The sequence below is a fragment of the Staurois parvus genome, unplaced genomic scaffold (genome assembly GCF_062004578.1).
Source record: "Staurois parvus isolate SC_StPar_1 unplaced genomic scaffold, SC_StPar_1.0 ptg000437l, whole genome shotgun sequence".
NCBI lineage: Eukaryota > Metazoa > Chordata > Amphibia > Anura > Ranidae > Staurois > Staurois parvus.
The window spans coordinates 3,271,710-3,294,416 of NW_028318233.1; the positions used below are offsets into that span (position 1 = coordinate 3,271,710).

Below are 22,707 nucleotides of genomic sequence, written 5' to 3' on the forward strand. Positions count from 1 at the left end.
TTGTCTGTGTATTGCTTATCTCATTTCCCAAACAGGAAAAAATGGCTGCACCTCCATTTTAATCAGGGGTCATAATTTATGCCATATTTTACCTAACCACTCCTGTGGTCATAATTGCATTAAAATGCAAGACATGAACTTGCAACCCCCCACCATCACCACCCCCAAAAAAAGCCACCAACACAACACAAGTTCCTGCAGTTTGATAGTAAGATACAGATACAATATGTGCAAGTGGGAGTGAAATTAGAAGTAACAAAGCAAATTGGGATAAGGCTAGCAATATTTGTTATGGCTGACATGATAATATTCCCAATGGTACCTATAAAACACATTTACAGTCTTGAGCTATTATGGAAGGAATAAAGATGTTCACTGATCACAAGCCTACAGCTTTTCCCTTTGGCTGGGTCACAGTGGGTTTGATAATCTCAACACTTAGCTGTAGTGAAATTTTCTGAATGACTGTAAGCATTGCTCATTAACATCCATTTTCCTATAGATCCCACCACTATTGCCAACCACATTTAATGGCGGTCATGAAAATTAAAAAAAAAAAAGAAAAAAAGAAAAAAGAAAAAACCTTGCCATGAGAGAAACCGATGGACACAGCTGAACTTATTCTGAAAATGCCACATGCTTGGTTTCAATACTTTTTAGGCAGAGTTCCGAATCTTTATTTCTCTGGCCACTCAATCTGACTACACTGAAGCTAAAGCACTGGGCATGACAACCAGGCAACTAGCATTCATTTTCAGGAAATATAGTGCAAAAGAATGTTTAACAACCAAACTGGTTTTCCCAGTGCTTCTTCCATGTTTTTTAGATGGAATATATCCTTTGAAGGCAAAATGGATCTGGGAAAAATGTGGGTTCTAGTGATCACCAGTGTCTTAGATTTGAAATTAAAACAGGAACTGATAAAAAATATGCAAAAACAAAAAGTTCTGGATTCAAAAGGACAAATTTTGCTGAAATGCTTTTTTCCCCCCTCAGAGTTTGTCTTATTTTAACATTCTGCTAAAACTTTGTGCATTAGTACTCTTTGGACATTGAAGAAGGGGATACATCCTAAAAGCTTGTCCTGAAAAATTGTATGTTAGTGTAAAAACAAAAAAGTATCACAGACAATACTCAATTGTTTCTGCTGAAATGGGTGAATTTCTAAAAATTGGATTAAAAGGTTGGAGTAAAATCACAGGAGTCAATCATTGGGCACTGTTAGTTTACCATGCTGGAGGCAATTAGATTATATGTCAGGCAAATTAGTACGAGTAAACAGAAGAAAAAAATATGGCTCTCTAATAAGGAACATAGGATAGTAAAAGAGAAACAAATCTGCATATCCACTGGAAGACCAGGCCTTTTTCTGATGCTTTTTGTTTACAAGTAAAATTCAGTATTGTTTGCTAGAAAATTACTTAGACCCTCCCAAACATTATATATATTTTTTAGCAGAGGCCCTAGAAAATAAAATGGTGAGTTTTGCTATATTTTTTATGTCACATGGTATTTGCGCACTATTTTTTTAAAACACAACTGTTTTTAGAAAAAAATTCAATTTATTGAATTTTAATGCACACAAACACAATATTATACCCAATTTTGTGGTACAATATAAAAGATGGTGTTAAGCTCAGTAAATAGACACCTAACATATCGCCCTTTAAAATTGTGCATGCTCGTGGAATGGCGACAAACTAAAGCCTTTACAGAATACCAGTTTTGAGTTATAGAGGAGATCTGGTGCTAGAATTATTGCACTCTGGTGTTCGTAGCAATACCTTACATGTGTGGTGCGATCGTTGTTTACGTATGAATGCAGGACCAATGTGTGCATTTGCCTTTGCAAATTTTTTTTTTTTTCATTTTTACACTGTTTCTTTACATTTTTTGATCACTTTTATTGTTGTCACAAAGAATGTCCCCTTGTGACAGTAATAGGCAGTGACATGTACTCTTTATGGAACAATCTGGGGTCTATTAGACACAATGTGCATGTACAAATTGGTTGAAATATAGCTGCGTTCACAGGCATAGGAAAAAAAATAAATAAAAAATGCTTCTAAAACAGCGTTTTTTCTGCCCGCATGAATGACGCCTAATATGGTATTAAGTAGTCTCCTGACTCTTTGCTGTGGGCAACCTTATAATTTGCATGGTGCTACAGTTTAAATTTAGCTTCTAGTGTTGCCGTTTTTGGATTTACATATTTTCTAAAATAAATAAAGTTGAAGGGGCATCACTTACACTACAAGCATGTTTGTATGACATAATATTGCCCCTCACTGTGTGCCCCGATGCTAGGGCCTGGCTTTGCATGTAAAAGAAAACTTTTTTATAGTTATCCCTGGACAAAACTGTTGGGATAAAGTTTTTTTTGTTTTTTTTTTAACTACAAAGAATTTTTTTTAAATTTCTTTAAAGTGGAAGTTTATGTTAGTGCAAATAAAAAAAGTATCACGGACAGTACTCAATTGTTTTTAAAGTGGAAGTAAACCTGCTTTTGTATCTTTTACCTACAGGTAAGCTTACAATAAAGCTTACCTGTAGGTAAACTGCACATGCACAGTTTAGAAGTTATTCGCTTTTTTTGTCCGTTGGTGCATGCGCTCTGAAGAAACCTCATACCCATGCCATTCCTTTAAAGCACTGTGCCGTGTCCCGAGACTTCTGCACCCATGCATTGGAGTGACGTCTGTGCGGCTCAGCCAGTCAGCTGGCCAGGACTCCCGAACCTGAAAGAAAGACCGGGGGAAGATGGAAGCCTCTGCAGCGGGGACAACGTACTGCTGCAGGGCTTCGTTTTAAGGTAAGTCCTGCAGAAATTGTCCTCCCCCTCCCTCCCCCCCATAGTCTTCTGGGACATGAACAGGTCCCAGAAGACTATGGGACCATTCACAAGGTGCAGCACTACTCGCGCATGTGCAGTGAGCACCCGGCTGTAAAGCTGCAGGCTGTCACCCAGCCTGGTGCCCACACTGCAGATGCCAGCGCCGGGAACACAGGGTGGCCGGTGAAACTGGCTGTGGGGGGGTCTCAACAGTACTTAATAAAGCAAACAACTAAATTATCCAATTATTTTAAAACTTATCCAATGCTCAGAACTCATTGGCTGTGTGTATTTCTTCTTCACACACAGTAAGAAACAATTGGAATAGGAAAAAATGTGACTGAGTGTGGGATGTCAAAGGCTCGTCATCAATAATGAGACAAGATACTAGTGCTGATCTCAGTATACTGCTAGTGATCATTAAAATGGATCTCTAGGCACAGCTTTTCTTAGAGCAGAACTATACTCACCTTAGAGCGAGCGATGTGGCATCTGGACCACTGACCTCTTCAGGCGGCCAGCTTCTTGGTCTCGATCGCCTGCTGCTTTCATTGGCCGGGCGTGGATGATATCACTCCTGCACATGCATGGGAGTTCAGTCCGCATTGCAGAATTTATACAGTGAGCTGAGCCTGTGCAGCGTACTGTACAAGGGCAGACAGGCAGGTATGTAACTTTAATGCAGAAAAGACAAAGCATGTCTCTTCTGCATTATAATTCCTGTCTGTTCACCCTTTAATTTTGTAGCTAAAGGTCCACTTTAAATTAATGTAGGACTATGTTCACCTTCTGAAAGTTTAAAATGATTATAAATCCATACATATACCCAGTGAAATGACTAGCCTCAAATGACACACAGAGATAGCAAATCCTCATACATAAATTGTACCTGTTTTTCTGCAGCTATCTACCACAGTCTTCCAAAACATACATTTTATACAGAATCTTTGAACTCTAAAAAGCGGGGTGGGGTGGGAATTTGCAGTCTCACATTGCAGAGCTCAGTGAGGAAAACTCAGTGAGGAGTCCTGATTAAAGGGAAGGGACACACCACCTTCTCACAGTACAGGGAATATGCACAGCTGTGACTGTCAATCACAGGCTGTATACTGGAGCTCTCCTCCGTCACCAATTATCTCTTGGAGTTGGGAAAAGCATTCAGAAATTACTTCTGTAGATAACGGAGGAAAGAGGCAGCAGAGAAAAGTCACACCTAATGCTTTTAATAGAGACATGTACACAGTACAGAGGGATATGCTTTGTTGATATTTCATAACTGAGCTTTACAACCACTTTAACCTCCCTAGCGGTCTAATTATGTCCATATTTCTGTGCTCAAAGCGATACATTTTTTTGCATGGAAATATGATTTTTTTTTATGTAGGCCTATAATTGTTAGGAATAACTCACTGAAATCTGTCTGAACAAGAGTCTAATAAACATCCCGGATAGGATAAAAGTTGAAACACGAAATCATAAATTATAATTTAATAATCATAAAAAATAATATAATAATACATTTAATTCAATAATGTAATCAAACCAAAAACACTGAAATTTGAAATATAGCGCCACGTTCACACATCACTGAGCAAAGTCGCAAAGTCGTTTTCAGTGTCTGATGACGAATTTCCCCCACAAATCATTATCACTCAATTCAATTCAATTCTGCAAGTAGTTCTAATTTACTATCGCTGTTCTCTAGCTGGTTTAAAACCGCTTTTGACCTAAAGGGATGCTTTTCTACGCCATGGACGTTTCTCAGTTTCCAGGCAGAAAGAACAGTAAAAATGCAGGCAGGGCACAGGACAAAGCACTAGGGACAAAATGTATGTGAAATGGTTTCATACAGTAATGTTTTACGATGTTATTTTAGTGAATGTCACTTTTTGTCATTTTCAAATTTCCCGCCGTTCCATCCCCCGTACATCCCGACGCTCGCAGGGGACGGAACCCAGATGACAGATGCCGGCATCTGCCGGATTACATTGCCGGGGACACTGCAGGAGGGACATCGCGGGAGCGCAGGACAAGGTAAGTGATCGATGGCTCGCGGAGCAGCACTGCATGGTAAGCCCGAGTGTAGCTTGGGGTTACTGCTTGTGGTACTGAAACTTTACCCCGAGCTACACTCGGGAATGCCGCCAGGGAGGTTAATAATGACAGCCATGTTCGGTGCAATGGCACAAAAAAAATGCATTCCTCCTCTCTAAAAGCCACTTCCTCTCTAAGTTTCTGTTCCATTGACTGGTCCTACACCTGTTTATTTGAAACAGATCAGTCATTGGACTGCATAACTACCAACTATCCATTCAGAGGGACTGGTCTTCTTTTAGAACAAAAGGTCCCATTTTTAGCACTGGTGTAGAAATGTGTATATGTATCTGCCATTTTTTTTTAATCAATGTAAGATAGGATAATAAAAAAGTCAAAATGGGTTTAAAAAAGAAGTATGGCCAAAACTTGTTTAGCCATGCTGCTTATGTGGGTCATGGGAGTCAGCTGACAGCAAGATATTGTCAGGATCCACTCAGCTGCTTGATTGACAGCTGGCTGCACCTCTCAGTGTAAGGCTGAAAGCTGGACCTAAATCCACCTGCCCCCTCCTCAGCTTAATGCTCTAGTGACTGATCATCACTGCTCTCTCAGCTCTGAGCAAACTGAGAACTGAGCAATCAGAGGTTATGTAATTGTTCAGCTCTTTGGCTTAGAGCTGAAGTAAGACAGCTGCAGCATCACCGATGCTGCAGCATAGTGGTATGTATTTCTTTTTTACAGAACCCATACTTCCTTAAATCTTTTTTGTGCTTTTTTACTTAATGGTCCAGGTTTTGGGGAAAGTGGGGGGGTGAGCTAGGCTGTGTAATTTGCCGAAATACTGTCTTTCATTAGTGTCCCCTATTCCATTATAGAAGCTCAGCAGGTATGACACTGCCTGCTTGTAGTGCGAAAGAAGTGTGGTCGGTGTCAAACCTGTGGCACTGGCTATGGGTGGATAAAGAACTAAGAAAATTCTTACCTTCCTATTCACACTCTTGGTGTTTGAGTTTATGCATTAGTGCCAAGAAAGCACAATATTCAAAGTACATAGTGTGCCAGCAAGGAGGCTCCAAATCAATTCTAAGCATTGCAAGAGATGTATTGCTGCACTCCACCCACACTACTTTACTGCCCGCTGTCATGCCCAAAAGATGACATCTGGGCTTATGCTGCTGGTATATATGGATAGACACTACACCACTAAGTTGTAACATACCAGATATCCTACAGATGCCTTTTTTTATATAACATTGGAGGGGGGGGGGTGCAAATACCCAGACTTGGAGTAGATGAAAAGGTACATCCAATTACAGTACATTTCTAAAAACCACAATCTTATTCTTTACCAACAGCAAATAGATTAATGAGCTTTGGATTTAGTTACTTCCCATAGTTTCGTTTTAAGCTGGACAAGGTAGAAAATGGAGCAACAAACAGAGACAGATCAGAAACATAAAAATAACAGTGTGAACCTCTTAGGTGTTTAAGCGTACTCTATGCGGGCAATTTAATGTTAGATGAACTGAAACAGCCTTTCCTGTATACTACGATCATAGTAGCAAATCACGGAGAAAGGATAACAAGTACATTTATACTCTTACTGCCTCGGGTCAAGAACTTTGTGGTTAGAGGGGAAAAACACAACAATCCGCTTTATTGGGCAAGTCGGCTTCGTGCAGCTTATAAATGCACTAGGACCAACAGAGAAGGAGGAGGCATACAGTGCCTTAATACCTTAAAGGAGAAGTTTACTTTTGTAAAATAAATAAGATCAGTGCCTGCCACAGTAGATATGATGTCATCATCCAGCTGCCAGTGCAGAACTGACAAGCAATACTTAAATCCTCTTGGTGCCCCAGTCTGAATCAGTCCCTCTTTTTATTACTACATTTACAGATTTTATGGTGTCAGGCTCTGGCACACAACCAAGCTGATCAAATACAATGCATGTTAGAAAGTCACAGAATGCTTCTATTATCACACATATCTGATTACAACCATTTATAGAAAAAAAAACATGGAAATAAAGGTCATTGTCAGCACCAATTTAATGAGCTGAGGAACGTGTTGCCTCTGTATGAATGAACATTATTAATATTCCTATGCATCGTTTCATTCCTCTGTGGACACTGTAATCTCATTTAAAGAAAAATCCAGGGCACCTGAGACACGAAGTTGAGTAGCGCTAAATCTTTTATCTGGTCTTCACAAGACTCTGCATCAATATGCGGAGAAGTAAATCTACACTAATACCATCACGTACAGCACTCAAGCCAACCTCAGCAATGACAGCTCAGGGTAAGGGAATACAATAAATTAGCCAGAAAAAAAATAGAGCTAAGACACTACACACTCATACAGAGAGAAAATCTTCTTCAATCCACAAATAAAGAAAAAGCAGGACAGCATTAATTAAATCAGTATTAACATATCTTTGTAAAAGAGCAATCACTGTGTCTTTCAAAAGGCAAAGAAAATCTATATGACATCAATTTTCATACCAGTAATATGTGGAAAATGAACTCTGACCATTTTTTTTTAACCACAGTTTCAGCTATTTTACAGACATAATCAATTAAGGTGCCTTAGATATACCAGCTTTAATGGAGACTCCAGAAGAAGCACATTGGTAGAGATACTAAAATGTAATACACACTCTTATTGCTATGCCCAGTTTTAAGGTACCAGTTTCCACACTCGACAGGCCTCTAGTCTAAATCATCATCTAGCTGGTTGTATGAGATAAGGTCTAGTCATAGACAAAAGCAGACATGCAGTACATTTCAAGATAGTCATTGGCATACAAAGTAGAGAGACATTAGCTATGAATTATGCCCATTCACAGAGGCGTAGCTTGAAGCTTGTGGGCCCAGATGCAAAAACTGACCAAGGCCCGTTTCCCCCCGCTATCACCCACTGCTTCCACTGTGCACCAAGATACTCCAAGTGGCTACAGAGCTATTTCAGATCTTTATTTAAATATTGAAAAGGTAATTAAAAAGATTTAGAGAAACTGTCAACATTTTGCCATACCTTTGCAATTCTTTGGAAAACCCTGGAGCAGGGGTAGGCAACTTTTGAGAGGTGGAGACCTACCTGAACAATATTAAAGAGATCAAAGAACACTGGGGTTTGATGCCTTCTTTTTTTTTTTTTTAAAGAAATTAGCAAGGCCTAACTAAATAGTAAGGAAAACTTAGAAAAATATAATAAAACAAATGTCACTGAAAAATATAAACTTAGCATACCTTAAAAGTGTCAGTCAGTAGAGCAGTGGATGGTGTCAGTAGGGCTGTGGACATGTCAGTAGAGAAGTGGATGATGTCAGAAGAGCAGTGGATGGTGTCAGTAGGGCAGTGGATGATGTCAGAAGAGCAGTGGATAGTGTCAGAAGAGCAGTGGATGGTGTCAGTAAGGCAGTGGATGGTGTCAGTAAGGCAGAGGACAGTGATAGTAGGGCAGTGGACAGTGTCAGTAGAGCACTGGATGGTTTCCATAAGGCAGTAGTAGATGGTGTCTGTAGAACAGTGGATGTGTCTTTAGGGCAGTGGATTGTGTCAGTTGTTTATATTTTCATTTTATTTACTTTTATAGATTTATTTATTTTTCAATTGTATTTAATATTGTTTACAGTTTTTATCAGCCCTGTTGGGGGGCTTTGGTGGGATATCAGGGGTCTAAACAGACCTATGATGATCTACCTTTGAGAAAGAGAAAGGTGATTGAGGACACAGCCCTCAATCTCCATCTCTGCAGCCACAGCAGCACAGAATGAATGGGCAGGAATAGCTCTGTACAGAGGCTTCCTCTTCATTTACAAACTGAAGCATAGTAAACACAGTTTACTTTGCCTCAGTTATGAATGGAGTCAGTAATTGCTACTTATCACTGACTCTGTCCATTCAGAAAAGGATGGGGCCTGTAAATGATATATTTACGAAGTCCTTCTGTGTTCTCCATTCTAACACAGTCAGCAGTGCTGTAGGGTGGGGACACGGGAGCACACAGAGGCCCAGGTAGCAGACATGAGAGTAACCTGGCCAGGAGGGGCAGTGGGGTGGCATATACAGAAAGAGATTGTCTGTATTGTCCTCCAGTAGTCTCTGAATGCTAGTGGGAGGGAGAAGAGAAGAAGCTGTCTTTCAGCGGCTGCAGGAGGAAAATGCAGCCAATAAGTTCCTGTATATGGCTCCCATCTGCCACCCCTCCTGTCCAGGTGTAAATCCAAATGTGACAGAGAGGCTGCATTTCCAGGGTTGCCGTTGGGTCCTTTGATGCTTATGGCAGTGTTGGGGTCCCTTCATGTCAAACAGGGGAACCCCTGCTGCCTGCACACTACAAGTCCCTGCATGTCCAAGACTCACCCTTCCCCTCTCCCACTCTGGCTCCTGTTTCTTCCCTACACAAGGGATTTTTCCAGTACAGAGGCAGTCTGGGAAAGTCTCAGTCCCTCTCAATATGTAGAAGTCCCTCAGCGTCCATGTCAGTGTCCTGGACCGTATACTGTTCTCAGTGCCTCCACTTTCCCCCTTCTACCCCCTTATACTCCTTTGTCACCACACGATGAACTTGCTTGTGGGATCTCTGGTACCTGGATCAGTTGGAGGTAGAAAGTATGTACCCCCAGCCGTGACTGACCATGACTGAGGACAGGTCAGGGGGCATAAGAGAAGAGGGAGGTGAGGAGAGACGACTGGAGACTGACTTGGAGGGAGAGGTGAGGAAGGAGACAAGGGATGCTGCAGGACCAGCTCACAGAGCGGCAGGGAGGACACGGGCTGGCAGGCAGTCATTGCTGATAGGGCTCGTTCACACTTGGCTGTTTTACCAACGGTTGCCAAACGCCCCTATAGCGTTTGGCAAGCGTTGGTCGGACGTTTGCGGAGCATTTTTTAACGCTCCGCAAACGCCGCATGCGCGGTTTAGTGGCGGTTGCTAGGCGTTTGCCGAGCGTTAATAACGCCCCACAAACGCCTATAATACAGTTTGAGTGGTGTTACCGCTCTGCAAACGCCCCGCAACCGCGTCGCAACCGCACCGCAAACGCCGGGCGTTTGCGGAGCGGCACCATAGACGAGAATAGGAGGCTTCAAAGCCTCCTGACTTGACCAGAGGCGTCCGTTTTGCTGCGACGCAACGCGACGCAAACGCTCCCGTTAGAACAGCACCATGTGCTGTAATGTGCAGAATTGGCAGAGGCGTTTGGGAAGCGCCTCTCTGCCGCCTGCACACAAGGCTAGTGTGAACGTAGCCATACAGTCCATGTGGCACGAGGGAGGAGAGTTCCCTTGTCACTGCTCTCCTATCATTCCTCCTCAGCACCTGACTTGCCTCCTCCTCTACTTAGCGGCCCCATTGAGCCAGGGACCTGCGTGCCCAGATACACAAACAGGTAGGAGACACAGAGAGGGAGATCGGCATAGCAGTAGTACAATTAGAGGAACTGATCCCCTGTATGCAACAGCTGAAAGCAGCAGGAGAGGGAGTGGGAGACACTGGCTTTCAGCTGCTGCATACAGGGGATTGGTTCCTCTAATTATCCCCTGCCGCAAAAACGAATGTTACAGGGAAGTCGCAGGGGCTGGGTCGCAATTGCGACCTCTGCGACCCCTGATAGCATGCCACTGCCCATTCACGTTTCTCTGCAAACACATACAGGCTTCAATATATGAGCTTCAGCTTGAGTAAGAACATTGGGGGGAATTCAATAAAGGTGCTGTACCACTTTTCTTGCGCTAATGTATTGCGCCAAATTCATGAAGCATTTGCGACACTTTTGTCTCTGATAGCGACTTGTGCAATAAATTCAGGTGGTTCTAAAATGCGTCACTTTTACACTGTCTGTCAGGGAAGAAATTGGAGAAAGGCTGGCAAATGTGCCAATACACAATATGGCAGCTCTAATTTATGCAAAAAATGTGCGCATGTGCATAGGCATCTGCGTGCACAATGGCGCATGCAAAGCGCGATAGCTGCAGGTGCCCAGTGGCCTTTATAAGGACTGCAGCACCTCTCAGTAATTGCTGCATTAACGTCAGCCTATTGTGGGAGTTAATCTGGCTAATTATCTGTTACCGACCTGGCTTGACCCTGACCTGCTCTTGCTTTTCTCCTGGATCTGACCCCGGCTTGCTACTCGGATGTGCTCCTGTCTATTCCGGACTGATGTCCTGTGTATGACCCTGGATTTCTCCTGACTACACCTCTGCCTGCGCTGCTCCTGTTTTATACCCTGTGTTTGACCCCCGGCTCTGGCTTCTGACTAGGCTTCCTGCTCTGACCATCTGTCAAGATCCTCCAGTTTTCCAGAGAGTCATCTGCTGTATCCTCTATGCCCACGGGTGCCATCTCATCTGGAACCACCAGGCAAACACATTATTGACAACCCATGCTTCTTTGGTCACATTGAATGCACCACTTTTACATTTGGCACATTCAATGCGACAATCTAAAAGTGGAGCTAATTAAGACCAACTCTCTTTTGGCGTACAGGAATAAAACTGGCTCAGATTTTGCAAAAGTGTCACTAAAAATTTAGCAGCATGAGCCAAATTCAAGTACAAGTTCTAGACAGATACATGAATTTGGGGCATTCTTCCCCACTTTTAGAATGTGTGAGAGAAAATTTCACAAAATCTGTCTGTGCTAGTCTTTATGAAGTCCAGGGATTGTGTTTAACAAGCCCCTACAAAACATTGACAAAGTTTTCAGCCAATGTTAAAGTGGTTCTAAAGGCTGTCCATTCACACACAGAGCTGTAGCCCTCCCCTCCCCCTTTCTCTTGTCATTGGCTCACTGGCCATGAAAGACAGCAGCGGGAGCAAATGGCTTTCGCTGCTGTCTCAGCCAATGTGGAGAGGGAGTCCCAGGATAGACTCCAGTGTACATCATTGGATCGAGAGGGGACTTAGGCGAGTATTGGGGGGGGGGGGCTGCTGCACAGAGAAGGTAAAAAATCTTGAGTCTTTACAACCACTGTAAGCAGTTTTAGCAAAGCCCTTAAAAAGCACCCTTTAGTATACATCGCATACTAGCATATTCTGAGACACTTACCTTAAAACGTCTGGCCGGGTCGTGATGGCATCACTCCTGCACATGCGCGTGGGAGTCACAGTTTACAGCACGGAGCTCTGAAGGAATGGCGTTCCTTCAGATCCCATGTGGCAGTGACGCCACTAACTTCTGCTCATTGGAATATCTCCTAAGTGGTGCACGTTTAGGAGATATGCATTTTACCTACAGGAAACCTTTATTATAAACTTAAAAGTAGGTAAAAATGTCAGCACCACTGCCATCTTCTCCGGCACATCCTTCTATGTCTTAAAAGGACTTCTCTTGTGCCACTGCAGAAATGACATGAGCATTAGATTCATATTATTTAGGCTACATTCTTGGCATCTTGCCAGGAACCGGTCAGGAGGGCACACTACACTGTGGATGTGTAAAGGTAAGTATACACAAGATAACAATTTGTCAACAGGGTAAAGAGTTGCCAAAAGCAATGAAAAAAAACTCTACCTCCTAAGTAGTTTTTATTTACTGACTTTAGTTTTCTTTAATGCCCTCTGTCTGACACTCAATGATGCTTAAAGTGTAACCACTTTTATTGAGAGAAAAAAATATTCCCCTCTGGGTAGTCCATGTACATTGCAAGGATTGTAACAAATAATTTGTTGCAGATTCCTACCTTTTGTTTTTCTGAAGAAGTAGCTGTATGTTTATCTGTGTTCATGTGCAGAGTGAATCTGTATGGGAGTGATTTCATAATTATCTATCAGCTGCTACACCTTCAGGGCTCTAATGAGGGAAACTGCAGGGTCTGTGTCCCTTTAGATAAGATTTCCCTTTGGGAGTATCTCACCAAAAATTACATTTTCGTTGCAAGGGATGCTCAAAATTTGCACTTGTAACTTAGTGCAGAATTTTGGGAAAATCAGTGAGCCAATCACACAAACAGGAAATTACATATCGAGCGGGGGTGGGCATTCTGTGCATCATTTGTGTTAATTTTGTGTTAATGATGTGTGCTATTTTTTTTTTTTTACCACACAAGTGGAGATACCCTTTAAAGGCTTCAACTAAGCTGCCAGATGTTTGCAGAAAACTTAGCAAATACTTAAACTTGCAGTGCCCACTGGTCTTTAAAATACTGATGCCCTTATTTACAAGGTCTATATGCAATCATAGTGAATTTCTCCTTCGTGTACACCTGTACATTTGTGGACTTTCACCCTAATAGGCCATGCTGTGCTGCCTTGCATCCTCCACCCTCCTTCTCCTAAAAAAAATTTTTTTTAAAGTGATTTATTTGTGCTGCAAACCAACACTTTCACAATTCTCACCTAGGCAAATATTTCTCCTGTTCCCCGTTGCGTCTTGAAGGAGCCCTGAGGCACATCTGTGCCAGTTTCCCCAGTCATCTCCGCACACAGGGTTTCTCACACATGCAAGACCACTACTAGGGAAGTCCAAAGCTTTTTTGTCTTTACATGTGTGCAGAAAATCACCTGCACATGTGCAGATGTGGCAATGGGCTTTGCCAGGATTCAAGGGCCAGGCAGAGCCCTTGGGCACATCAGTGCATAACCTTGGGCACATCAGTGCATATGTCATAATGCTAGCACCCAAGGAAGGGGGGAATGTGGAACCACCTGTTTGATGCATTGAAGTTCTTGTTTAACCAAAACTGTGGCAACAAATGGCAATTTTGTACTGTGGACTTTGTGGAGTGCTGTGTGTAATTCCAATAATGTTGCACTGATGTGTTTAACAATTTAAAGGATATGTTCATCTTTGGAACATTTTACATGTTACATCAGTATTCAGGGTGTAACATGTTCCAGCATGTGCACTGCTCACCCTCTTCACCCCTTCCACTGTGACAGCAGGGGAGGATCCACTCCCTGCACCCATTGTTACATTTTGAAAAATTGCGTGGGTTTGTGTGGCTCTGCCTGTGTAGCTGCATCATTCATTCACAGCAATTTGTGAATTAATAAACTACAAGTTTTGTCTGCCACCGCGGAAGATGGATTGTAGTTCTTAATGGCCTATGACGAAGCTAATGAGCACCCTCGTTCTCCATTGATTCTTCCTTCAGCTTTGTAACTCTAAGCCAGTATGGAAGTATAGGCACAAAGCTGGAGAGTATTCAGAAGCCTGACATTCCACCCACGATCCACTGATCTCGTGTGCAATACTTTGCAAGCTCCACTCGGAAAAAATAAAAATGCCAATTTGCAAATATGTGCATTTATTATTTTTTTCCTATAAAGGTGAACTTTGTCTTTAATTTCATAATAAATGATCATTTTTGGCAACTTTCTTGAATTGATGAAGAGTAGTTCCTGACCAACCCTAAAAGACCATTTATTTTATAATTTTTTGCTATGTTAAATTTAGTGAGCAGATATTTTGATCAATTTTTCTATTAATAAGTACCCTAAAAAGTTAGTTTCAAATTATGATGCACTTTAATGGACAAAAAACAATTCTGATTGCGGAGGGGATTATTGTTGTAGATTTGACACAGAATCAATTGATTTACATAGATACAGTATATTATCCAATTAAAAATAGTCATCTGAAACTCCATCACTCCTCCTCCAACAGCTACATAAAAGGATGCAGACCTTCATATACTGTAAGAGCCTTGCTGTGCCTCCTACCGTGAATCCTTGCCTTTGAGAGATAAGTGCTGTTAGGTGATGTTATCGTCCTGTCAAAACAGAAATGTCAGCCTAGACTCAGGCCATCAGGTCCATTTTTCCTGCCTTGGGTATGGGCTGATAACCGAGGCTAAAAACTGCCATTGAACCGCTTTACTGGGTTTACATTTGAGAGCCCTCTTCTTCCTCTCACAGCAGAGAAAGCAGAATTCAAGGAATGATGGGATCCTAGGGAGGTAGGCAGCAGCAGAATCAAAGTGGGGGGTTAAAAAGGGTTAATTGTAGGATTTCACCTTCCTCCTCTACTATACATCTCATCTCCATCCTTTCGCTGAAGTGCATGTATATTACCTCCTTCAATTCCCTTATCCTGCACATTTACCCATATCATCTCCATCTTACCCCTGTATGAGGGCTGTACATTAACCTCTTAACCATGTCTTCCTTCTTTGTATGACCTGTACATTATTGATGCACTGTATTTAGTGCACCATTACCAAACAGTGTTTTAATCTCCTCATTACCAGCATGTTTTATCATTTTCAAAAAATTGTGGCAAAAAATGGAATCACCATTGGGGGTCTACTTTTCAAAAAGGAGTCCTTGTTGGGTGTTTGTACTGTCTTGGCATTTTTATATAATATGATTTATAACAGAAAGTAAGAGAAAGTAATTTTTTCTTCCAAATGTTTGAACATTGTTCCTTTATATAGTTAAAATGCGGTTATTAAATACCACCAAAACAAAGCTCTTTACAAAAGAAGATATAAAATTAATTTGGGTACAGTGTTGCATGACCAAATAACTGTCAGTCAAACTATCACAGCATTGAAACCTGAAACGTGGTCTGGTAATGAAGGGGTATATATAGGCAAGTACTCAAGTGGTTAACAAACTTTCAAAGATTTCTTTTGTTAAACCCTGACCACCTTTGTTTTATGAAATTCTATAAATTTGGGCAGACGATAGGACAGCTACTTCTGCTCTGACAGGGAGAGGATACAAGTAAATAATCAAATATCAAGCAAACCTTCATTGGTAAGGCTCTGTTATCATATAAATTCAAGAGTGAATAACTAAAATGAAAAACCTGTGCATTAGTAAAATACATTTAACATAACTTGTGTTAGATTTGTACATAACAGATCTCATTTATTCCACCATTTCTCCAGTCTCGGCCAGGATCATGCCTCTAAATTTCCATAAAGTCTTTGTTTAAGCTTAATAACAATCTTCACAAACCATAAACTAGACAATGCCATTTCAGATAATCAACGGTGTAATTTATAAAAATTCCTCTTGAGTTTGGGTGGGGTTCCTACAGGTACACTGGTTCAGATCTATCAATCTCCCCCCCCCCCTCCCAAAAAAAAAAAAAAAAACTGGCCCTTGAGAAATGATGTGAGTGCTATTATGAGTGATAGGGGCACTGGAGTATAAACTCCATCATTTGGACTGATGTAAATAGTTCCATGTACTCTATAAAACAATGCCCAATATCTTTGTGCTATAAACAGTCAAGAAATGAAGAAAAGAGGCAATACAGTACAGTATTAACAGGCAGTCGTTTCTTGTCTTTAGAGTTGTGGCAATATGGTTTACAGCTAAGAAAAGCTGGAAAATTACACATTACTATTCATGAAGGCAATGCTGTTCAGTAGAACTACTTTTCTGGGGAACGTCATCATTAACTGACTTCACTGTATTGACAAAAGTGGGGAAAGAATGTAGCAATGGAGCAATGGGGGAGTAAATAGGAATCTGGGAAAGAGCCTATGATACAGGGATTATCATAAATTAGAAACATTACAAAGGAGCGGTATACATCGATCACCGAAAGAGTTGGAAAGTTTGAAGCTAAGCATCAAGCTAAAACTGGTGTTTGTGTTTTTCACATAGGGAATTCAAACGTTACTTTGAGTGTTCCAAATAAGTTAAGACAGACAAAAATGTTTCTTTGAAGAAAAAAAAAAAAATTTAAAGTGGATTTAAACCTCAGACATGAAATATGGACAAATCATATCCCTCTATATGAACAAATCATATCCCTATATAGTGAGTACTTTTCTCAATCTGGGGCACTAATTGTCTTTTCTCTTTGCTTCCTCACTTCTATGCTATCAGAATAAGTTATTTCTGACAAGTTTTCCTGACACAAAAGTGACAGGGAGGGATCTCCAGCACACAGTCTGTGATTGACAGCTGCAGCTCCATTCCTGTGTTCTGTTGGAAAGGGAGGGGGGATCCATTCCTTTCAATTAGCTCTCAGCTTTCCTCACTGAGCTCTGCAGAGTGTACCTTGAGCTCCTTGACCCCGCTTTCTGCAAGCTCTGACAAGCTGTATAAATTCTGCATGTTGAACAGAGAGGGCTGCAGATAAACAGGTACGGGTTACATAGCAGGATTTGTTTCATCTCTCTGTATCACCTGAGGCCAGTCACTTCACAGGTGTACATGCAAGGGTTTACAAGCATGCGTTTAACTTTTAAAACTCAGGTGGCCAAACAATTTTTGCAATTTTTCTATTTTTTTTTAATTTTTCACTTTTTTTGCAATTTTGCACCCAACAAACCATACATTTTCTGAAAGCATAGGGCCAGTAAAATAAAAACTGTCCAAACAAGGCAATAAACACAGGAAAGGGCATCTGCATTCTCTTGAAGTTTCCCAGCTCTAGGTTCAAGTGTGAATTTAAATGCTTGCAGAGCAAGAAACCTCCTTGTCACACAACTGTTTTTCTCCTTGTTATCACACATCCACTTGAGAGGGGCATGGTCAGTGACTAGTTTGAATTGTCGCCCCAACAGGTAATATTTCAGGGTATCCAAGGCCCATTTAATAGCCAAACATTCCTTCTCAACAATGACATTTTTCTCATGTCTGTTGAAGGATACGTTCACCTTTGGGAACATGTTACATGTTGCCATAGCTCACATGCCCACACAACCACGTCATTCATTCACGGACTTCCCTGAATGAATGAACTGCAAGTCCTGACAGCCTTAGCGGCTGTGGGCTTGTAGTTTTCAATGAACTACCACGGCAATGTGGAGCGCTGTGGTAGGTCATTGAAGCTTCCTGTCAGAATATCTGCTTGGCCGTACATCCCGTACAGCAAGCAGATATTCTGACAGGTCTGCAGGAGACTTGCATGGCGTCAGCGACCTAATGATCGCTGGTGCAATGCCTTTCAGGCTCCTTTGGACAAAAATTATAAATGCTCATTTTTTTACCTGCAAAAAAATGCACATTTATTATTTTTGGCAAAAAAGTTAACTTATCCTGCTAAGGTAGACCACCGGGTACTCCTCCCCGTCTCAGATTTGAGACAGTACAGCACCCAGTCCCACATCAGTCGCATCTGTCTCTCTTATCCTCACAATTTCTTTTGTGAAAGCTGGGATCATGAGCACAGGTTGTGCACAAAAGAGCTTGCTTCAACATTTGAAATGCCTTCTCTTCCTCAGGATTCCACTCATGACTGACCCTCTACCTTTTGTCAGATCTGTCAGTAGGTCTGCAATGGTGGCAAAATTGGATAGAAAATGCCTATAGTATCCTGTGATTCCAAAAAATGCCTGAACTTGCTTTTTATTTATAGGTTGGGCCACTTTTGAATCGCCTCAATCTTTTTGATCTGAGGCTTAATGCGATACTAAAGACTTTTTTTTCTCAAACAATAACAAACATGTTGATACCTACCTGCTGTTTGTAGTGGTTTTTCACAGAACAGCCCACATTCAAAATCAGCAGGGGATCAAATACTTATCTCCTTCACTGCATAGTTAGTGACCAAGGCGGGTCTTTGCCTGGCTTGGGAATTACTGTTGTGTGCTTCTAGTAAGTCCCGGGAAGAGGGGGCAAGGGAGGATAAGGAGTTGAAAGCAGACAGGAACCTGGGCAAGAGGTTGTCCGTAAACATTTTGTAGTAACCCCTGGTAAGGCCATCAGGTCCTTTCCTGTCTGCAACTGTTTTAAGAGCTACTGTACATTCACCTCTTCCAAGAAAAGAGGGCGTTCAAGGTGTGCGGCCTCATTGGTCGTTATTGGGCTGTATTGTCGTAAAAAGTCAGCTATGGTCTCACACCCAATTGCGTCATTCGTAGATTGCGCTGAGGAGGAAAGGTTGTATAGTTTACAATAGTTCACAAATTGTTTTACAATTTCCTCATTTGATACTACAATGTCAGAATTAGTTAAGGAGTGTACTGTCTCGGCTCCCTGTTTAGATTGTAATGCTCTTGCCAGGAGTTTCACTGATTTATTTCCATACTCATAGAATACTTTTTGGGATAATACAAAATTGTGCATCGTCATCTTACTTAGTTCATCAAGGATCTCTGTCCTAGCCTGTATAAGATCCTGAAGATCGTTGGCTGCTTGTGGGTTCATTCAAGTGAGTAAATGTGATTAAGTAAGGTGTTCAGACAAAGCTGATGGTCTTTTCGTTGCTTGGAAGCAATAGCAATTAGCTCACCTCGTATGATGCACTTATGTACTTCCCACTGAGTCATCGTCGGCGTATCGGGGGTATCGTTTTCCAAAAAATATTGCTGTAAGCGTATGTGTATAGTGGACACAATTGTGGTATCTATAAGTAGTGCGGGATTAAGGCACTATATCAGAGGATGGGAAGCTACATCCGATAACTGTAGTGTTATGGAAATGGAATGGATCCCTCTGGGCAGACGGGCCGTCCATCTTGGAACCTGGCTTCTTAAAGCCACAGGCTGGTTATCTATTTTTTACCATATGACCTATTAAAGGCACACCTCCATATAAGGTGTATTACTTTTATCACAAAACTACACAGCGCCTGGCTCCTGTTCATACTTTCCATAAACCGATGTGTTTTTACTATGGTAGCAATGAGTTTTTTCCCCACTAATCACAGTTGACATATACCATACACCAGACCATTATTTGGTAGTAAAACTAAATGCAAGCACTTTTTCTAGCTTGGTCAGTGTTTTTTTTAACATTTTATTATATCATTCTCTTATTTAAAATTACTTTAAAAAGATGATTCTTATACAAAGCATTGCAAATGTATTCACAAATAAAAAAAATCTTTCAAACTTTTTTTTTTTTAAATTAAACAAAATTTAAAAAAGTTTAAATACTAATGGTTATAAAAACAGAAATACAAAAATCAACAGAAAGAAAAGTTATGCAGAGATGGGGAAGGCAGCGTTAATTAGGGCTGATTAGGATACCCTTCCCTTTGATCTGCATATGAGAGTCCAAACAAAAGGAACAATGTAACTATGAATCTTTCTATCTTGTGTCAGAACAGTGTTTATAAACAATACATTTATCAGGTGGGACAGAATCTGGAGCAGCTGTGACTATGGCAACCAATCAACTTCTATTTTGTATTCTTTTATTTTCAAAGCTTAACTGAACAAGCTTAAGATAAAAGCTGACTAGTTTCCATGCACAGCTGCTCCAGAGTCTGCTCCAGTTTTGTTATCTTTCTCTACTGTGTCAGATGGTTCTGTATTTTGAAAGCAGCAGCTATTTCAGCTGCTATATCCACACAGCAACTCACAACTGTAATTTTGATAGTTGGGAGTTGCTCACAAATGCGAGGCTGGAACGACAGAGGGGCTACACATGACCCAAGTACCTCAATGATGTATTTTTTGGGCATGTGTAGTACATCCAGTGTACACACTCTTATTTCAGCGGGTACGTTATTGGACACAAGTGAAGCTGTGCAGACAGGGTCATTTTAATTAAGGGTTTTGCCTCCTTCCATTAGCCTGAATAGAGTGTAATCAGAGTTCAGGAAGGGACTGAGGAGACCTTACTATACTCCTACACAAAGCTGCAATTTCTAAAAGAAAAATAACACAAGTAAACAGCACACAGTGATTTTTGAGAGATAAGAATTTGTTGTTAGATTCTTACATATGCCTCCTCCAGACTAATTCTCTTTAAAAGCTATTGGGACTCAATAAGCAGTATTTTCTTAAACTGCATGGAGGTTAGAATGTGAGAGAAAAGCCTGAATTTATCACTAGGATTCCTATGCACAGCCATATCTTCTGTACGACTAGTGACACCTATGCCTTAAACGCCAGGGTGTACACTATGTTCTGATGCCTGTTTACAGAAATAAAGCCCACATTTCATTTTTTTTAGATTAGTACTTCACTCAACACCTGGCAGTGGTGTGGTGTGGTGAGGGATTATTTAGTATGACAACTACTTAGCCATAATGAGGTAAAAGACTGCAAGTGATAAATATTTTGATGTTAACTGTACACCTACGTATACTATGTCACCAAAAGCATGTGGACACTCTTCCAAATTATTGTGTTCAGGTACAAAATTCCTGGTCCACAAAGACATGGTTTGAGGAGTTTGGTGTCAAGGAACTCTAGTGGTCTACACGAAGCCCTGACCTCAATCCATATAAACGCCTTTTAAATGAACTGGAATGCCAATTGCTAGCCAGGTTTTCTCATTCAACATACCTGGCCTCACAAATGGACACAAATTCCACTAGACTTCTCTCAAAAATATTTTTCAAAGCCTTCCTAGAAGATAGCTGCAGAAAAGAAGGAATGGAGGTGGCAATTTCATATTATTGCCCATGGTTTTTGGAATGCAATGTCCAGTGGGCTCATGTAGGTGCGCTTGTACGATGTACACAAATGTTTTGCCTTGATAAAGCAACCTTATTCAGCCCCAAAACGCTTACCTTCACATATGAAATACATTTATTATACAGGAGACTCCTCCATGGTGCTGGCACTTTCATAGATGTTTTTGCTTTTGATTAACATATACCAGCACATCATGGAGTGTATATAACATATGCCTTGAAAACACATTTACCACAACCAAGTTAAAAATATTGTATCTCATAATAGAGTGTGTATATGTACCCTTACTTATAAAGCCTAAAGCAGAACTAAACTCTCTCAATCATTAAATATTTTACATCCTTACACTGATCACATTAGTAAATAGATAGAAAAGTATATTATATTTACTTGTTTTAACCCTTTTTTACATTTCTTCAGTTGCTTCATAATTTCAGGCCTATACCAACATGATGTCTTACTGTACACCCCAGGAGTCCTCATGGGCATTTTTTTCCTTCATCCGAAAGAGGTGCTTTTCTCAATTAAGGGCACCCCCTCCCCCACCTGCATGCCTGAGCTAGGGGCAGATGGATTTCAGGAAGTAAATGCTACATAAATCATCTGCCCTTACTCAAAATGGCCACAGCTAGAAATGCTAGTGGGGTTGTGTTTCAACGTGATTTCACAACAAAATAGAGCATAGAGACAAGGATGTACGGGTGAGTGTGCTTTGCATATTAAAATGAATGAAATAGCTTTTTCAGTTTGTGGTTCTCAGATACAGTTAAGTTTCGTTTTGCATACTTCAGCATCGCTTTACAAATGCATATTAGCTCTATTACGCAGAAAAAAAAGGTTTGCATGACTGAATCCAGAGGGGAGCAGGCTACATGGAAAGAGTTAATTATGTGGATAAAGGTCTTGACTTCTATCAAAGTATTTGAAAATGTTACAAGACATCATTAACAGCTAATTTTTTTCTACATAGATTTTGTTATATTGAAAGCCAGAAAGTGTTCCCTCTTTCAGAAAAAACACTCTCCAAACATTCATTATCTTTAACATTCAGTTACAGAACAAGCAACATTAAGAGACTTTCCAACAACGCAAGGCATTAGCAAAAAGGCTTTCTCCACCTGGAGTACATATGGCAATAAATTACAGAATAATATCAAATTAAGTGTAGTGAAAAAGAAAAGATTGTCTCATTATACTAATGATTGCTAAAATAAAAGGTCATATAATGGTATAAATTGTAACGCAAAGCCCATAAGTGGCAATAATGTAACAATGGTAGAAGGCTCCTTGGATACAGAACCTTGCAGAAAAGCTGATAATTATAATTAAACTTTGGGGCTGTCAAGCTTTTTCGGCAAAATGAATAAAGACACATCTCCAGCAATAGCTCAGAACTGCAGAAGACAAGTTGAAAATAGAGAAATGTAATGAGCCACGGAACAATTATGCTCACATTGTTTTAGAACCCTTTTTAGACATTCCTTCACATTACAATTCCGACAGTATGTATCGACTGCAAGAAGTGATGTTTCACTGCTGGCATTAAGTGACA

At 40.9% G+C, this 22,707-nt stretch overlaps 1 protein-coding gene across 2 annotated transcripts in view; it reads right to left on the bottom strand.

Annotated features, from left to right (window-relative positions):
• SLC22A15 (solute carrier family 22 member 15) overlaps positions 1–22,707 on the bottom strand; it is a 489,469-nt gene that overhangs the window by 103,011 nt on the left and 363,751 nt on the right. The gene's annotated exons all lie outside the window — the stretch shown is intronic.